Source organism: Mirounga leonina, unplaced genomic scaffold, assembly GCF_011800145.1.
Source record: "Mirounga leonina isolate KUSES-001 unplaced genomic scaffold, KU_Mleo_1.0 Mir_171, whole genome shotgun sequence".
In the NCBI taxonomy this organism is placed as follows: Eukaryota; Metazoa; Chordata; class Mammalia; order Carnivora; family Phocidae; genus Mirounga; species Mirounga leonina.
Genome location: NW_023270436.1, coordinates 18,691,229 through 18,707,105, shown reverse-complemented (window position 1 = coordinate 18,707,105; position 15,877 = coordinate 18,691,229). Strand labels below are relative to the sequence as shown.

Here is a 15,877-nt window from a genome sequence, read left to right as displayed (position 1 = left end):
ACACGTGAATCCCTGTCTCAAGCTCTGCTTCTCGAGAACCCAGCCTGAGATGCTGCCTCCTGACCTCAACCGGGGCAGGCAGTTCGTAAAGCACAGTTGCTGGGAATCTGCTGAAATCCTATCTCTGGGAGGGTGCGGCCTTGGCACACGGAGTTTGAAAAAGCAACAGACATGTAGCCAAGATTCGGAAACAGAACCCTGGGGGGGAAAAAAAAGTTTACTCCGCCCATTTACTTACAGAGGTAGATTTGAACCCTGCTCCCTCGGACCTCAAAGCCTTGACTCTCTTCTGTGCCTGATGCTGAGCTGCTGGGGGGTTAACCTGCCTGGCCGGTGTGAGCACAAGGTGATTTTGGGGGCTGGCTCTGTGTAGAACATTCTCCCAGGCTGCCCTGGCCAGGTGCGGCACTGGGATGGAAACCGCTCTCCTGGTCAGGAAGAGGGGTCTCGGGCGGTACTGTTCCACAGTCAGGGCACTGGGACTCGGAGTTGTGCCTTGGTCCCACTCAAGGCCAGCCCGGCATGAAGAAAATCGGGAAGCAGCTCTCAGGCAGGCTTTCGGGGACTTCCTGTCCACCTGTGCAGACTGGAACAACAGGAAAAGTCTGCAGTGGGGCCCAGCGGGCAGGGCAGGGGGCAAATCAAGACAGGCGAGGTCCACCCAGCCAGCCTTCCCTTCTCAAGCCTTCTCAGGGACGGACACTCCTACAAAGGTCAGGGCAGCCCAGGAAGCATCTGCTGGGCACCTGCTGTATGCCTGGCCCTGTACTAAGACCTGAGGAAAGAAGTGAACAAGATACAGGCCCTACCTTCCCCCAACCCCACAAAGTTTCATTTGTTCACCCATTCATTTGTTATTCATTGAGCACCAACATACATTTATTGAACACCTACTGTATACCAAGCCCTAGGTTCTAGGAAGTGGGGAAACAAATAAACAAGACGTTTCTCTTTTCATTCATTCACTCACTCACTCATTCATTCCGCTGGACGTTCATCAAAAGCGTGAATGGGGGTCAAGTGCTGTGTTATGTGACAAGGACACAAATACCTGGCATAGTCACGGCTCTCAGGCTCATCCACCCGTTCATTCCTTCATTCGTTCGGTACAATGAGCACTTATTGAGCGCCTGCTGTGTGTCAGGGGATGTGCATTAAGAGAGAACCTCTGCCCTTGACCAGCCAGTGTTCTTCCCTCCTTCATCTCTGGTGAGTTCAGCTCACCCAACAACTACTGGGCGCCTACTGAATGTCGGGCCCTGAAGGTGGATGAAGGAGACCCAAGGCTAGACTCTGGAGGAACAGAGCCCCAGGTGTTCGCACAGGGTGAGCGGGGCCTTGGTTCCTCCATGGGGACCACGAGGCCCCACCTGATGGCTCCTCAAAAGCCCCAAGAGAGGCCGGCAGCTGGGAAGTGTGCAGCGCACCCTCCCCACGGGGCTGCCGTGGGGTGAAGGGGTTACGGGGGTGGGGTGTGGGAGGGGCACTCAGGGAGAGAAACTGCTGGAGATGAGCACCAAAGGCAAGCATGGGTGAGCGGGGACGAGATGAATCAGACATCTAAGTGAGAATTTTCAAGAACTCAAGGAATATTCTAAGTTTAGAGAAGGAAGGGAAAAAAAAAAAAAAGAGTCAGCCCACAACTTCCGACTATGGCAAGTATACCACCAAACTGCCAATGGCCTTGTTGGTTTCCCTCGGTTCCCCCTGCCCTCTCCAGCCAACCGTGTCGGGAAAACAACAGGCTTTGAATCCACCTGCTCCTGGGGCTGTGGGGAGGATCCCGTGGGTTCACCCGTATGAAACCCTGGCACATAGTAAGTGCTCAATAAATAACACCGAGTCACCTTTCCTTTGAAACATGGCTGCGAAAGTGCTTGGCTCTCCTCCCATTGCAAGGTGGGGTCCATGTCCCTGCCCCTGAATCTCCTTCGATCCACAGGGAACAGCAGAAGGGACGCTGTGTCCATCACAACACCATTGGGCCGCAACACCTGCTCGGGGCGCCCCGCGCTGCCGTGTTGTGGGGAAGCAAGTTGCAGTGGCCGCATTTGGGTGCCCGCTCAACGGTCCCAAAAAAAGCCTGGCTCCCGAATCATCGCAGGCCCCGGACAGCGAGATGAGAAGCCTCCGGATGATCCCGGCCCACAGCCATTCAGGGCTCCCAGCTGAACTCCAAGTATCACAGAGCCGCTGTCCCCACCGAGCCCTGCCCCATTTCCTGACCCACCACATACTATAAGCGTAATCAATAGTGGTCTGCTCCCACCCCCATGTTTTGGAGTTGTTCCTCAAGACAACTGATTCCTGCCTATCGGAGTCCCTGCCCCGAGGATCTGGCACGATCCGAGAGGATCCACTAAGCCAGAAAGCATGGGACAACTTTATAAACTGTGAAGTTCTGTGCACACAGAAGCCCCCCCTCCCCCGCCCCGGCCCCAGCACTCAGGACGCAAGGGGGCTCTACTGCTTTCCTGAGCCCACCGAATTTGCTGCCCTGTAACCAAGGCTGCCTGCTCCCCGGGTAGCCTGGGAGACCCTGCAGGCTACTGGGGCTGCCCTGAACCCATCCGGCAGGTCAATGCTTTGTTCCCAAGGCGGGACTTAGGTCATCCCTCCAGGAGGAGTGAACTAGAGGACAAAGGCTGCTTTCATGGGCCCAGGCTGCTCTCGGCAAACACGGGCGGTCAGGGGCAGAGCAGGGAGCAGGTGGGCCCCTGGCACGCCCCCCTGGGAAGGTGGCCAACAGGCCACTGAGCTGGGGCAGCACCGGGGTCCGGGGAGGGCCTTCCCTCCCCGTCTGGGTCTTTTCCAACTGCACTTACAACAAGGACGGGGCAGAGTCCAGAGTCACACAGAATGTGAAAGATTTTTTAAAAGAGGCATCGTCAGGATTAAAGTCAAATTATAAACAGAAACTGACACAGAGAAGGCTCCAAGGCAAGACAGTAGGGGATCCAATCCTAGCTCCACTGCTGATCAGCTGTGGGGTCCTCTGCAAGCCACTTTACCTCTGAGCCTCAGTTTCAGCATCTGTGAAATGGGGATAATAATAGCATCTCCCTCCCAGGACCGTCGTGAGGATAAAATAAAGCAATGCGACCTGCTTTGCCTGGTGCCCGACTGCTAGGGGCTGAACTGTGTGTGTTTCCCCAAAATCTGTACTCTGGAGCCCTAGTCCCAGGACCGCAGAATGTGACTGTATTTGGGCTCAGGGCCTTTAGAGAGGGGATTAGGTTAAAATGAAGCCATTTGGGGTGGGCCCCCATCCAATCTGACTGGTATCCTCCTAAGAAGAGGGAATTTGGACACACACAGAGACGCCAGGGCGCATGGGCAGAAAGGGGAGACGGTGTGAGGACACAGGGAGAAGGCAGCCCTCCGCAAGGCAAGGGCAAGGCCAGCAGGAGAAACCAGCCCTGCTGACACCTGGATCTTGGGACTTTGAGCCTCCAGAACTGAGAAGAAATACATTCCTGCCATGTAAGCCCCTTGAGCTGTGGTATTTTGATACGGCCATTCTGTCAAGCATATACACCGGCCCCACAGGAAGACATAAACAAACATCTCCTGTTACCGTATTATACGTTTATAGTATAACTGTAATATAATGAGGTTAACATGAACGTGCTTATGTTTATGAATATATGTTCAATACAAAATATCGACATGACATTAAACAATACATCTGCAAACAGTCTTCCCTCCCTACCTCCGAGTTTCTACATAAAATAACGGGTTTTCTTAAAAAGAAAGCAAGATCTTTTCTTTCCTTTTTTTCAAGCAAGATGTTATCGGAAACAACTCTGGACGACTTTCTCATGCATACGTTACCTCCCCCTTGAGGAAATATTTACGTTGTCACCTTCAGGATGCAAATAAAGACACCCTCAAATGTCCCACCTCTCCCAGAGGAAGAGGAACCCAAGGCCTTACTCACCCCGTGCAACCATGTGCGGGTCCTGCCACCCCAGTGCCCTTCCCCTCTATGGTCCTACTCAGGCTGTAAGACCCAGCTGGGGGCCCAGCCCAGAGCAAGCACTCCGTACACGTGCACAGCAAGCCAACTCTGAGACAAGCCAATGACTGCATTTCAGAGATGAAGACGCTGGGCCCAGAGACGGGCAGTGACTGGCGCCAAGTCACACAGCTGGGGCCACACCCCAGGATCCTGGCTCCCGGGCTGCTTCCCCACATATCAGTGCCACCTCCAACATGGAAACCAGATACTCATTCGGCTTGAAAGTCCCAACTCCAAGTCCCTTTGCGGCTCTGGAGAAAACCCTTTTTTTGCCTGCCAGGGTCAAAAGTGGGCGGCAGAATGGGTATTAGCCTGCATAAAGTTTTTCATTCTTCCATTACTAATGGTCTGAAGCCAGATTTGCTACCAAAAAAAAAAAAAAAAAGTAGGTGCAATTTCTCTCCAAGCACCAACATCCTAGGATTTAGCAAAACTGACCCAAACCCCTGTCGATCATTCAGACTCCACACCATACCCCCTTCTCCATACTGGACTGAAATAACCAGGAGCCAGGAGCTGGCTGGCTCACCCCACCAAGACTAATCTGAGTGGCAACAGTTTTCATGACTTCTCAGGCTTCGAGGGCCTTGGAACTCAAACTTTGGTAGACCTGGGGGTGCAGAGGGAGGCCATGGGCTCCAGGTGAAAATGTCCTGCCCCAGAAACCTGGTTCTGAGGCCTCCCTGCCGTGCGACCCTCAGACAAGTCAGGTTTCCCTCAGCGTCCCCATCTGCAACATGGGGACAATTCAGGCACCTGCCTCGCTGCAAAGGGTTACACGCACTCAGGTGTGTAAAAGTTGCAGCCCTGCCCGGCTTTTAAAAAGGCGACCCCTGCTCAAGGCGATGTTAGAACAAGAGCGCCCTCTAGTGTCTCAATCTGGAAATCATGCTGCTACTGAGGCAGCCGTGAACGTCCCGAGCCACGTCCGTTCATGCAACAGCCGTGGGAAGCAATGTAAAAAAGGCGAACAGCTCCCACCTATTGAGTGCCTACTGCGTGCCAGGTGCTCCCCCTACTGGTCTCCGCAATGAGATGCTCACATAATCCCCATTGAGAAAGGGGGACTTCTCATCCCCAGAGAGAACGCTGAGGCTCAGAGACATGAAGCCACTTGCTCAAGGTCACACAGCAGGAAAGGGGGGATTTCAACCCAGGTCCATCCAGGTTCATCCGACCCCAAAGCTCCATTCTTCACTGGACCCCTAGAATTGGGAGCTTGTGCACAGTAAAAAACTTTAAGGTGAATCCAGTCCAATACTTCATTATGCTAATGGAGAAACTGAGGCCCAGAGAGGGAGAGGAATTGCCTTGGGGTCACACAGCAATCACGCTTGGGACTCCTGGCTCCCGGATGTGTTTTGCCCATATGCCCACCCCTCCAGAGGTTCTACCCTGCATTTATCATTCTTTTTGGCCGTCACAGAATTGGTATGTCCCTTCCAACTGCTTGAAGCTGTGGAATGTCTGAAACTCAGCAACGGGTCCTGTGGGACAGCCAGGGCTGCCAGCCTGAAAGCACTCCATCCCAGAGCAGGCTTCATTTCAGCCGGCAGCACGCGTGGCCCCTAAAGACACGGGAGGGCGGCCGAGACCCACCGAGGACCCGGGAGGGGCCCTGCAAGCCTGGGGAGCCCCCAGCATCACAGGGTTCTCTTTCCATTTTATGCTGAGGGTCCTGCAGACAGACAGGGGATGGTGGTCCTGCCAGGAGGGGCTGTAACAGGTGGGGAAAGAGTCAGCAACTGTCACAATGACGGATGTGCCAGGTGAATTCTCGCAAACCCTACAGTGGAAGTTAGGGCCTGCGTGCGCTCTAACAGCTCTGGGAGCTTCCTCCTGAGGGCTCAGAAATGTGGGGAAGTATCTAAGTGGCTAAAGAATCTTACCATGTGGGCTTGGCATTTGAACCCTCAGGGGAGGTCGTTTAAAATGCTCACCCAAGCCTCAACTCCCGTGAGACACAGGCAGGGCAGGAATTACCCTTCCTATTGTATAGAAGGGGAAAGCAAGGCTGAGGAGAGGATGGGGAATGACATGGGGGTCTGACAGACATTCTCCACTCTCCAAGTCCAAAGCCAAGCCCTGATCTGCCTCCAAGACGCACCCACCTTCCGTTTTCCTCATGGAAGTCAGTGGGCTCCATCTTCCAATGGTCAGGCCCCAAACCCTCAGTGTCTTCAGGGCTCTTCTCTTTCCCTCCCATCCCACATCCAATCCATCAGCAAATCCTGTGGCTTGACTTTCAAAACAGACCCAGAACCTGCCCCCTTCTCCCCACCTGCTCTGCTGCCCCTGGTCTGAGCCACCACGTCTCCCAGCTGGACACCTGCAGTGGCCCCTCGCCGTGCTCCCTCCTCCTGCCGGGTCCTGCTCCAGTGTGCTCCCTGCACGGCAGTGGAGGGATCCATTCAAACCCAAGCCAGATTGTGTCACCTGAAGCGACACCGCTCCACCGCTCTGTCACCTTCCCAGCACAAGGCAAATTCCTTCAAGTGGACTCAAGTCCCTGCAGACCTTACTGCCAACTCTCCTCCCCTCACTCACTCTTCTGCAGCCACCCTGGACTCCTTCCAGGTCCACAGAAGTGCCTGGGGACACTCAGACCCCAGAGCCTTTGCACTGGCTGCCGCCTCTTCCCTCAAGCTCCTCTGGCCTATTCCCTCCCCTCCTCCAAAGTCTCTGTTCAAAATGTCACTTTCTCAGGGAGACACCCCCCCAGCCCCACCCATCTAAGTCCTCCTGAGCCTTCTTACTTGCTTACTTCCTTCTTTCCTCAGCACCCTCTACCCCCTGACAGGGTATCCAGGTTCTTATGTATCATGCCGATTGTTCATTGCCTGAACCCACTAGAATGTTGATCCCTGAGGCAGCGGTCTCTGCGCATCTTGTGGTTCACTGATGTATCCCACTTAGATCAGGGCCTGGCACATGCGTTTAACTGAACTGAATCGAGGGCCTATTAGTCTAGGTGGCGTCAGGTGCGAACACTTATTCAAGACCTACTATGTGCCGGCTTTGTTTGCATTACCTCGTAGAGTCCTCGGGACACCCCAGGAGGGACATGTTATCATTAGCCCCACTCTACGGATGGCAAAACTGACTTCCTGAGAGGTTAACAGACTTGCCCAAAGCCCCACGCTCCGCTAGTAAGTGGCTCAGCGGGGATCAGAAGCCGGGAGAGCCTGACTCCAAGACCCTGTTCTCTGCTCTGCGACTTGGCTTCATGCTCACAGCTCAAGTCAGGCGCAAACCTCTCATGACGCAGGCTGTCCTGTGGCCCAACCCCCAAGCCCAACTCAAACAGCACAAAAATAGCCAGTTCTTCTATTTCAGCCGCAAACACTGCAAGCCCAAACCGGGCCCTCGGCACACCCTGAAGGCACCCAGATCTAAGATTCAGAAGCTAGTAAAATAAACATAACAGGAGCAGTGGTGATGGTCGACGGGCTTGTGCTGAGCGCCAGGCACCACGTTCAAGCTCACAGCCAGCTCATCCTCACAACCCCTCTGACGCACTGGGTCAGTCAGGTGGTCCATCAGCCCATGTCTAGCGGGCAACCAGTAGATGCCAGGCCCTGCCAAGGGCTGGGGACTCAGCAGTGAACTCAGCACGTGAGCTTTGACGTCAGACTTCCCAAGTTCAAATCCCAGCTCCGCCCCTTACGGGCTTTTTAGTATCAGGCAGGTACTCAACCTCTTGGAATTTCTGTTTTCTCAAATGTGAAATAACCATAATACCCACCTCCTGGGGTTGTCATGAGGATTGTCACGATGCCACCTGTGGGTGAGCCTGGAGGAAAAAGACCTGGACACGAGCACCCTTGTCTCCTAGAGGCTGTGACGAGACTGACTGAGTATGTGACGACATAAGCCAGGAGCCAAAGGCAAAAAATAGCCAATCTCACCACCCTGAGACATCTGGACACTTTTCCATTAAAAAAAAAAAAATCTGGTCATGGAGTCAGTGTGGGGAGATAAAGCTTGACAACCAACCACAAGGAGAAACAAAATGGTCTTCCCCATCATTCCAAGGAGACCGGGCCATTGCACCACCGACCCTGGAGGGGAGGAAGGAGCAGGCGAGGGACCCACACACAAAAGCACGGGGTACCGACCTTGATCTCGGCCTCCATGTCTCATGGCGTCTTCCTGAAGAAGCTACCAGAAGTGACCTTCTGGTAACTCCCTTCGCTGTGAGTGACACAGAGGAGAGGCAGGCAGTCAGCCATAAGTCAGCCTCCCAGGCTCAACAGGCCTGGGGAAGTCCGTGTGTGTTGGGGGGTGGGGGTTTCAGGGTGTCTCGGCCATTTATCAGAGGTGTCTCCAACCCGCAAAGAAGCACATCTAGAGACAGAGCACCCATTCCAAGTCCAGCCTTGTGCCGAGGATACTAATGTCCCTTATCTCAGCTGATCCTCAGCACAGCCCTGCAAGGTGGGCCTGACCACCTCTACTTGCAGACTGGGAAACCGAGGCCCAGAGCAGTAATGGGACGTGCCTTTGGCAAAGCTGGGATTCCAAGCCAGGGCTCCCTTCCTCCAGAGCCCAGCATGGCCCAGTGCAACAATCTTCTCTCACCGTCCACCTTGCAAAGCTTGGTGAATAAAGACCTTTCCCGTAGGCTGGCAAGTCGCCTCAGTTTCCCCTCTGAGAAACCAGAAGAACGGGCTCCGTGAAGTAGTTAAAGTGACACACAGGGAGAGCTGGGCTCCGTCAGACACGGGCTCTGACAATTCCAGCTGGGGAACCTTGGATGAGCTGCTTAACCTCTCTGGGCCCCAGGTTCCCTAACTGCAGAACAAGGGTGATCATGAAATCTATCCATGGGGTTCTCATGAGGATAGGATGAGACATCCATGAAAGGCACTAAGCCCAGGATATTTTAAGTGCTTGGTACGAATGGTGGTGGTGCTGATGGCCATTATTAATTATTATTCTTAATTACAGGGGCACCTGGGTGGCTCAGTCAGTGAAGAGTCTGCCTTCAGCTCAGGTCATGGTCCCAGGGTCCTGGGATCGAGCCCTGCGTCGGGCTCCCTGCTCAGCGGGAGGCCTGCTTCTCCCTCTCCCTCTGCCCTGCCCCCCCGCTTGTGCTTTCTCTGTCAAATAAATAAATAAAATCTTTAAAAACATTATTATTATTACCAGCACGGCCACTACTGTTGTCAATGACAAGCTCAAGCAAGCAGCCTGATGTCAAAGCCCCCCAAAAGGCCACCAGCCTTGGGACCATCTGGCTAGGTTATCCCAGCAACAAAGGAGATTAAGTAACTAAAAAGAGCCACGGTGGCTCAGCCACCAGCTACAGTTACTAATGATGTGAAACAGAAACAGTCTCCATCCCCTACCTCCCAGCTGATGCTGGCTGGTGACAGGGCCTGACTGTGGGGGTGGGCAGTTTCTCCCCCCAGAACTGCAGCTATGTGGCGGACTCGGGCCACCGACAGGAAGCCACCGACATCCCACCAACAGATGACAAGTCTGCAGAAACCTGTGGCGGCCCACGCTTGGCCCCCAGGAAGCTGATTAGGAAAGAACCTGAAAAGTAAATAAAGATTTAAGGCTGAGCGTGCGCTTGTCGTGATGAGCGGGGTGGGGGGCCGCAGGGGGGATGCACGGAAGTGTCGAATCACTGCATTGTATGCCCGCACCTAAGATCACACTGTGTGTCAACTAACTGGAATTTTAAATAAAAACTGAAACAGGTAAGATTTAAGGCTGAGAACAACGAAGTGGTGCGTATGGCGAATGCCTGGGAGCGCCTGCTGTCCAGCCATGGGAGAACGGCTAAGAAATCAAGGCTGGTGACAAGTGGGAATACTAAGCAGCCGTTAAGCATCATGTCTGCAAGGTGTTTTTAAGTGGTGCGGGCAAATGTCCATGTTCTCGGGAGGCAAGCACTCACTGGACCAGCCCGCAGTTAGCCTGGCCCCTGCTAAGGGTGAAACTTACAGGCAAAGTACAAGCAGGGTTTTCTCAGCCTCAGGGCTGTGGATGTTTCTGGATCACTCCCCGTGGTGGCGTTTGGGAGCTGGGCGGCCAGCCCGTGCACTCCAGGATGGTTAGCAGCATCACCGGCCTCCACCCACCAGAAGCCAGGAGCATTCCCCCACTCCCCTCAGTTGTGACAAAGAACCTCACCAGACATGTCCCCTGAAGGTCAAAACTGCCCCCGGACGCCCGGAGGAAAGTTAGTTAATCGTTTCGTTAGGAGTGTCACACCGATTTCTTGCCTTAGATAAATGTATGGTGCGTAGAGTAAGATGCTAACACGGGGCGGGGTGGGGGGGGTGGGGGGGCTGGGTGAAAGGGTATCAGGAACTCCCCTACTATCTCTGTGACGTTTCTATAAATTAAAAAAGTATTCTATGGAACACTACATCAAAAACTAATGATGTAATGTATGGTGATTAACGTAACAATATAAATAAATAGATAAATAGATAAATAGATAAATAAATAAAAATTAGGGTAATGAGGGCGCCTGGGCAACTCAGTGTCTTGAGTGTTTGACTCTTGTTTTTGGCTCAGGTCATGATCTCAGGGTCCTGGGATCAAGCCCCATATAGGACCCTATGCTCACTGAGGAGTCAGCTTGAAGATTCTCTCTCCCTCTCTCTCTCCGCTACCCCCGCACTCTCTCTAAAATAAATAAAATCTTTTGTAAAAAAAATATATATATATGGTAATGGGACAATGAATGGGGAGGAATGCAACTCTGTGGCAGAGATGGGGAGAGAATCCCACCCCCCACCCCCCACCTCCCCGGGCCCTGTGCAGTCACCAGTGGTTAGTTGGTCATTCTCAATCTGACCGTAGGTTTCCAAGAAAGAGGAAGAGCTAACATTTGCTAAGGAGCAGCTTCTAGCCTTCAGAAATAAGCTAAAAGTTTCGCAGGAATGTCTCAGCAAGCAAATGAGGAAGATGGCATGTCCCCACTTCACAGATGAGGAAGCTGAGGTCCAGTGAGGTGAAGGGGCCTGCCCAATGCCACCTGGCTCTGTTACAGTCCAGTCTGAAGCCTGAGGATTTTCCACATACCAAGCTTTCTCAGAAGCTCAACAAGCAAGAGTTTCCAGCTTAATGTTCCAGACACCGGGCTAATCCTGTTACAGGCGTGCCAGGCTGTCTTCGGCAAAGCGGAGGGACAGACTGATTGTGGGTAAGTGCAAAGCCAGCAGTGAGAAGACATGGCGTCTCAATACTCCAGGATCTGGTCACTCACAGGTGGGGGCAGAGCCAGAGCTGTCTCTCCATCCACCTGTCCCCCACAGCTGCCCCTGTGACGCTGACAACATCCTCCACCCTCCCACCTCCCACCGGCCAGGCTGAGCTTATGCTGGTTCCTGGGACAGGTCTTGACCATGCCGAAGGCGCTTGCCCTTTGCCACGCCCACCCCAGCCTGCTGCACATGCACACCTCCCCCACCCCCCAGCATCACCTGCCAGTTCCTCCCTATCCTCTGGTGCTCAGCTTCCCCGGGGCGGGGGGGCTCTCCCGGACCCCCCACCCCGGATGAGCCCATGTCCTCCACAGCTCTGGGCACGACCTCATCCTAACACACATGTGGTCTTTTTTCCAATTCCTTGTGCAGGGCCTGTGTCCCCACAAGGTTCAGGGACCACGTCTAGCTTGTTCACCCCTGCCTGCCGAGCATCTGACATCTGTAAGTGTGTGTTAAGGGAACCTAAGCTGGTATCTGGATGCTGATGTGGCCAGCGCCCACACCACGATCCAAGTTCCCGGGGATGGGGAATCATAGCTCAGTCATCTCTGTGTTTCTGATTCTGACACCAATTCCAACGTGCATGTTTTTTTCCAACACTCGCCAATTGTGTCCTATAATTTCAGCTCCATTCTGACACCATCAGCCTGGAGGCAGCATCTGATCCCACAGGTTAAGGGCACGGTCCCGCAAGACTGCCCCCTCATTTCAGACGACAATCCCAAGTCTCGGCTGTCACCTGTGTTTCTGGCCACCTGGCTCTGGATCAGGGATTCCCACGACCTCCTCCTTGCATTCAACTAATTTGCTGGAGCAGCTCACAGGACTCAGGGAAACATTTTACTTACCACTTAATTATAAAAGGATAGAACTTGTGAACAGCCAGATGGAAGAGATGCACAGGGCAGGGTATGGGGAGAGGGTCCAGAGCTCCCGTGTTTTTGAGCTAGCTCATACCTCTCTACTGATCTCCATGTGTCCACCAACCCAAAAGCATCCCTTCTTCCCCGGGGTCCTTCTGGGTTTTTTATGGAGACTTCATTACATAGGCATGATTGATTAAATCTTCGGCCATTGGCGATTCATTCAACCTCCAGCCCCTCTCCCCTCCCCGGAGGTCATGGGTGGGACTGAAAGTTCTAATCTTCAAATTACAGGGTTGGTTCCCCTGGCAACCAGCCCCCATCCTTAGGTGGGGTCCAAAAGTCACCTCATTAACATAACATCAAGACACCTTTACTGTTCCTTATCACTTAGGAAATTCCAGGGTTTTAGGAACTTTGTGCCAGAAATGGGAAGGAAGTCCAAATATGTATTTCTTGTATCACAGCCTCCCTAGCAGCAAGCCCAGAGCCTGACACATACCAGGGCACATCAAGGTCATCAGGACCCTGTGGGGGACAGAATTCAAAAATACAAATGATTATGTGTGACTGAATTTCTTCCTTCATGCATGCTCTTCAGGATTTTTCAAGTTCTCTCCCATGTCTGTATTATTTTTATAATTTAAAAAACTAAAATCAATAAATGTTGCCTTGCATTTAAAAATATGACCACAAGGGTGGCGCCTGGGCGGCTCAGTCGTTAAGCGTCTGCCTCCGGCTCAGGTCATGATGCCAGGGTCCTGGGATCGAGCCCCGCATCGGGCTCCCTGCTCGGCGGGAAGCCTGCTTCTCCCTCTCCCACTCCCCCTGCTTGTGTTCCCTCTCTTGCTGTGTCTCTCTCTGTCAAATAAATAAATAAAATCTTTAAAAATAGATAGATGATAGATAGATAGATAGATAGATAGATAGATAGATAGATAGATAGATAAAATGTGACCACAGGATATGGATCAGGAGGGTCTCCTGTTTTTCAACTGCTCCAGGAGACTGGGGAGGGACCACAGACGTTGGGGGAGAGACGGGTGTAGAACAATCGTTTCCTAAAGTTGTATTTTTAGGAGCTCCGGAAAATTCCCTGGGTGAGAAGGCATCTGAAATATTTGCAAACATTTGGCAGGGGTATAAATAATATTTCCCAAGTCTTTCCCTTCTGGGCGTTCTCAACCTGGTGGTAAATGTTCTGGAAAACTCTAAGACCCACTCAGGACAATTCCCTGCTAAGCCCCTCTATTCACAGAGCCCTGATGAATGTCAACTAACTCCCCATCGCCTACTGCCCCCACACCACAGTTTCACAGATGAGGAAACAGAGGCCCAGAGAGGGGAAGCCACTTCCCTGGTCACACACAGCACGTCAGAGTCAGAACTGAATCTGAAAAAGCACGCTGTACCCCACAAAGCACTTCCGCATGGGTTCCCCGACTTTGGCATGTCACCAGAAAAGGCTGTGGGTTTTCTTTCTCCCTCTGTTATATAGACGAGAGAACGCAATGCAAGGATTCTAACTTTTTACTTTTGCTTACTAAGTTCATTGAAAGAAAAGCGAAATCTATTCTTTTCATCTCATAAAAGACAGGATGTTTTCACACACAAAGGCGAGAGGGATATAATGTCAGAATAAAGACTAGTCCTTTACATCAAAGAGATATCACTTTCGGAAAAACCTCCCTAGGGCTGTCCCTGTTTTTCTTGTTTTCCCGAGGACCGGAGGGGAGGCCACTTGTGACCGGCTCCCGGGGGCCAGCGATCGCCACGGCCTGGACTCTGGGCTCTTCTCAGCCTGCTCCGCCTCCCCAACCAAACCCCCAACCCTTTCCCGACACTCCACCTTGAAACATCCACCCTTTGGCAAGAAAACAGAGACTCTGCTAGCCAGACAGAGCCCCAGCGCCGCATGAGGCAGGAGAAGAAAAAGAAAGTACACGCCCAGCCGGCCAGAGGACACTCACCCAGAGGTACCGTAAGAGCTTCAGCAAGCTGGGGCAGTAATAATACTCCATTTCAGGCGCCCTGGAGGTGTGCTGCCAGCACCGTGGGCACTTCCAGTTTTTCTCTGGAGGGGGCGGCTCTTCCCGCTCGGCTGGTCACGCCGGAGTCAAGTTCAAGGCGGCATGAATCATTCAGAGGCCGGCTGGCAGCCAGGGGACCGGCCAGACGCCCCGCTGATGGCCACGGCCCCCTCTGGGGTGGGGATGTCACTGCTCAGGTCCCGTGAGCCTGGCCTGGAACATCTCGGATGGCTCGTGGGGCGGGTCCAGGGGCGGCTCCTCCCAAACCCAGCTGAGCTGTCCGGACCCCCGGGCTCTCCCTGCCTCCGGGTGCTCTGGGCAGGGAGGGTTTCTTAATGGTGTGGCAGGAAGAGCCTGCGTGTGTGTGGTGTGTGTGTGTGTAACTGTGTGCGAATGTGTTGTGTGAAAGGGTCTGTGTGTGTGCTTGTGTGTGTGAGTGTGTCTCAGTGTGTGAATGTGAGAGCACGAGGGTGTGTGGTTCCTCCCCCAGACCACACACCGAGAGGGCGCGCCCCCATCTAACTCCTCACTTGGAAAGGAACTAAGTCAACTCAGATGGATCCCATCGGTATGCACAGGCCCTCCTGGCTCCGATCAAGTTCCTTCTGGCTCAGCCAAGCATCTGGCCCTGGAAGGAGGGCCTGGTTGTCCCCATTTTACAGAGGGGGGAACCTGAGGCCCAGAGAAGGCTAGGGACTTGGTCAAGGTTACACAGCAAGTTAGAAACTGAGCCAAACCTGGAGCCTGGGCCTCCCAAACACAAGTTCTGGGTTCGGTCCACATCTGTGGGTGGTGGGGGCTGCCGAGGAAGGGAGAGACGGGCTCCCAGAGTCACCATCTACCAGCCGCAGGATGTGGGGGTGTGCGAGGAGCATCCATTTGCAGAGGTTAAAAATGCAAATTACAGCACATCTGAGGCCCACCCAAGGTGACCTTTCTTGGATGTTTCCTTCGAAAAAGACTGATCTTGGCAAGTCCCTCCACCTCCCCGAGCCTCACTTACCCCTTCTGTAAAATGGGATGGATTATGCCCGCATTTCAGGGTTTGCAAATTCAGTGAGGTATAATGACACCAAAATATCCAGTTTCAGTCATACAGCATTTCCATGGGGGGGGGGGGGGCATTATCATCCACCAGCCAGATGAGTCAACCAAGACTCCCAAGAGGCGAAGGGAGTTGCCCCAGGTAAGTGGCTACTAAGCCATAAGGCAGAGCCGGGGCCTCCTTCTCCCACCCCTCAGCCTAGGTCAGCCCCAGAGATGGGCACACAGTGACCGCACGACCCGGGAGCCACACCTGAGGCAGGCCTGCTCCCTCGCTCCAAGGAGAGGGAGGGGTACAGCCCTTGGCAGAGGCCTCGGCTCAGAGCCGGGCTCCCACCCTCCTGACCCCTGGGCCCATCTGCACCACACAGCAGCCCACAACCCAGTGCCGGGCTGAGCGGCCGACAGGAAACCCGCTTGAACACCACGGGGGAGAGCTGAGCTCAGCAGCCGAGGAAACCATGGGGTGAACTTCAAAGCTCTTCAAAAGCAGGCCTGTGGCTTCATCAGTTCTTGGTACCCCACATCCGGCAGGCGATGGGCCCCGGTTGCTCACTGCCCACCTAACCGTCAGTCGGGGGCCTGGCCCCAACTGAGGGTACAGCTGAAGGTTCAGCCAGTGCCCCTGCTCGCTGACTGACTGGCTGATGGTACAGCTGGAAGGCCAGGCCCTGCTCACTGACTGACTGA

At 53.6% G+C, this 15,877-nt stretch overlaps 1 protein-coding gene across 2 annotated transcripts in view; it reads right to left on the bottom strand.

Moving 5' to 3' along the window:
* Nucleotides 1-15,877, bottom strand: part of KIAA1671 (KIAA1671 ortholog) — a 185,251-nt gene that overhangs the window by 78,380 nt on the left and 90,994 nt on the right. The window lies entirely within an intron of this gene.